Raw genomic sequence first — 3,504 nt, forward strand, 5'->3', positions numbered from 1 at the left:
AACATTGGAGTACATGTGTCTCTTTCAATTCTGGTTTCCTCGGTGTGTATGCCCAGGAGTGCGATCGCTGGATCATATGGCAGTTCTATTTCCAGTTTTCTGAGGAATCTCCACACTGTTTTCCATAGTGGCTGTACTAGTTTGCATTCCCACCAACAGTGTAAGAGGGTTCCCTTCTCTCCACACCCTCTCCAGCACTTATTGCATGTAGACTTTTGGATAGCAGCCATTCTGACTGGTGTGAAATGGTATCTCATTGTGGTTTTGATTTGCATTTCTCTGATGATGAGGGATGTTGAGCATTTTTTCATGTGTTTATTAGCCATCTTTATGTCTTCTTTGGAGAAATGTCTGTTTAGTTCTTTGGCCCATTTTTTGATTGGGTCACTTAGTTTTCTGGAATTAAGCTGCAGGAGCTGCTTGTATAATTTGGAGATTAATCCTTTATCAGTTGCTTCATTTGCTATTATTGTCTCCCATTCTGAAGGTTGTCTTCTCACCTTGCTTAGAGTTTCCTTTGCTGTGCAGAAGCTTTTGATTTTAATTAGGTCCCATTTGTTTATTTTTGCTTTTATTTCCAATATTCTGGGAGGTGGGTCTTGGAGGATCCTGCTGTGATTTATGTCGGAGAGTGTTTTGCCTACGTTCTCCTCTAGGAGTTTTATAGTTTCTGGTCTTACATTTAGATCTTTAATCCATTTTGAGTTTATTTTGGTGTATGGTGTCAGGAAGTGTTCTAGTTTCATTCTTTTACAAGTGGCTGACCAGTTTTCCCAGCACCACTTGTTAAAGAGACTGTCTTTTCTCCATTTTATATTCTTGCCTCCTTTGTCGAAGATAAGGTGTCCATAGGAGCGTGGGTTTATCTCTGGGCTTTCTATTTTGTTCCATTGATCTATATTTCTGTCTTTATGCCAGTACCATACTCTCTTGATGACTGTGGCTTTGTAATAGAGCCTGAAGTCCGGCAGGTTAATTCCCCCAGTTCCATTCTTCTTCCTAAGCCTACAGCACCCGGTATTCCCAGGCGGTCTCCCATCCAAGTACTAACCAGGCCCGACCCTGCTTAGCTTCCGAGATCAGACGAGATCGGGCGCGTTCAGGGTGGTATGGCCGTAGACCATGCTAAGTCTTAAGATAACGGCTTACTAGTGTTACTTTCTCTAGAAACAAAATTTAATTTGCTGAAGGAGTTAGGGAATAGATCCTATTTGCATCATCACAGTTTTCAAATACAATTTCTTGTGTGAAATCTAGGTTTTTCCTTTGAGTGAGATAGCTAACATATATCAGAAAGAGTCCTCATCTTGCTTATAATGGGAAGATGTAGTTTTATAAGAAACTATTTTTAAGTTACCTCCAGGCTGAATCCCCTTAAATATATGAAGGTCTTAAATACGGCTCCAGATGTCAGGAAACACGATAGCTCCATGTGATAGGAGAGTGTGTGTTCTAAGCCATGACCCTGTTTCAGCCACCTGATTGAGTTAGTGTTCAGTTCAGTTCAGTTCAGTTCAGTCGCTCAGTCATGTCCGACTCTTAGCGACCCCATGAACCACAGCACGCCAGGCCTCCCTGTCCATCACCAACTCCCGGAGTTCACTCAAACTCATGTCCATCGAGTCGGTGATGCCATCCAGCCATCTCATTCTCTGTCGTCCCCTTCTCCTCCCGCCCCCAACCTTTCCTAGCATCAGAGTCTTTTCCAGTGAGTCAACTCGTCGCATGAGGTGGCCAAAGTATTGGAGCCTCAGCTTTAGCATAAGTCCTTCCAATGAACACCCAGGTTTGATCTCCTCTAGAATGGACTGATTGGATCTCCTTGCAGTCCAAGGGACTCTCAAGAGTCTTCTCCAGCACCACAGTTCAAAAGCATCCATTCTTCGGCAATCAGCTTTCTTCACAGTCCAACTCTCACATCCATACATGACCACGGGAAAAACCATAGCCTTGACTAGACGGACCTTGGTTGGCAAAGTAATGTCTCTCCTTTTTAATATGCTATCTAGGCTGGTCATAACTTTCCTTCCAAGGAGTAAGCGTCTTTTAATTTCATGGCTGCAATCAGCATCCGCAGTGATTTTGGAGCCCAAAAAAATAAAGTCTGACACTGTTTCCACTGTTTCCCCATCTATTTCCCAAGAAGTGATGGGACCAGATGCCATGATCTTCGTTTTCTGGATGTTGAGCTTCAAGCCAACCTTTTCACTCTCCTCTTTCACTTTCATCAAGAGGCCTTTGAGTTCCTCTTCACTTTCTGCCATAAGGGTAGTGTCATCTGCATATCTAAGGTTATTGATATTTCTCCCGGCAATCTTGATTCCAACTTGTGCTTCTTCCAGCCCAGCGTTCCTCATTATGTGCTTTGCATATAAGTTAAATAAGCAGGGTGACAGTATACAACCTTGACGTGCTCCTTTTCCTATTTGGAACCAGTCTGTTGTTCCATGAATTAGTGTATTTGGATTCAAATCATGGGTCCCGCTTTTCACTATAGCTTTCAAACTCACTGAGGCAGGTTCTTTCTGAGAGAAACCAATACTGAGTTTCACAATACTGTATTGTGGCACTGTTGCGATGTTGTTCACATCTCATCTCTCTTGAAAATATTGTACTATTTATCCCAAGATGCTGCTTAACTTTTGTTCAATTTGAGATCCCATTAGACTGAAAATCCCCGGAGAAAGGAATGGCAACCCACTTCAGTATTCTTGCCAAATGAATGACCAACACTAGGCTACGTAAATAAGCTAACCTATCAAGAGTGATTCTCCTATGGGAGATAGTGCTTTAATTTCTTTACTAATTTAATCTGCACAACTTCATAAAGTATATACTATTATTAATGCCATGTTACTTACACAATAATTAAGAGAAAGAGAAAAAGGCAAGGAATCTAACTCAAGGTTAAAGTTAATACCTTTTAGATCTAGGATTTCATAGCTGACATGAGATTCTGGGATTTTAACTCCTACTTTGTATTTAGATTATAAAATAATCTAGAAACCCTTTGTTATCATTACAGTGTGTCCTTGGGTATTTGTAACTTACATAGGGACTTAGTTAAGATTGCCCTTGAAACTTCTAGAAAAGATTAAGAATTGTGTTCCCTGAACATGAACAAAGGTCTAGGGGATTAACAACACCTTGATTTTATTTGTCACCATTATGTGTTTTGGCTGAGATGCCACTTTATGTTTTATTTCCCCAACTTTATAACAGAAGATCATGTATTTTCTTCATGGGGCATCTTTCATCTAAGAATCTCAAAGGGCTCAACAAATGTTATCTCATTAACGATCTCATCATCTCATCATACAATCTGTCTCTGAAGTAGGTGGCAAATAATTGAAACTCAGATGTATTACTTGACTTATCCAAGGTCATAGACCTAACCCATCGTAAACAACAAAGAAAAAAATGTGTGGGTTAATTTGTATTCAGTGCTTTTGCTGCGTAACCATCCAAAGTGTTTAATTACTGTCTTGAAGCAGAGTTGCACAC

General features: G+C 40.7%; 1 non-coding gene across 1 annotated transcript; it reads right to left on the bottom strand.

Annotated features, from left to right (window-relative positions):
* Positions 1 to 1,002: 1,002 nt before the first annotated feature.
* LOC148773887 (5S ribosomal RNA) lies at positions 1,003 to 1,121 on the bottom strand. The gene has a single exon (XR_016036457.1). It is a non-coding gene; the product is annotated as a 5S ribosomal RNA (ribosomal RNA).
* Positions 1,122 to 3,504: the final 2,383 nt, after the last annotated feature.

The sequence above is a fragment of the Moschus berezovskii genome, chromosome 25 (genome assembly GCF_049115385.1).
Source record: "Moschus berezovskii isolate FMDL1 chromosome 25, NW_MosBer_1.0, whole genome shotgun sequence".
In the NCBI taxonomy this organism is placed as follows: Eukaryota; Metazoa; Chordata; class Mammalia; order Artiodactyla; family Moschidae; genus Moschus; species Moschus berezovskii.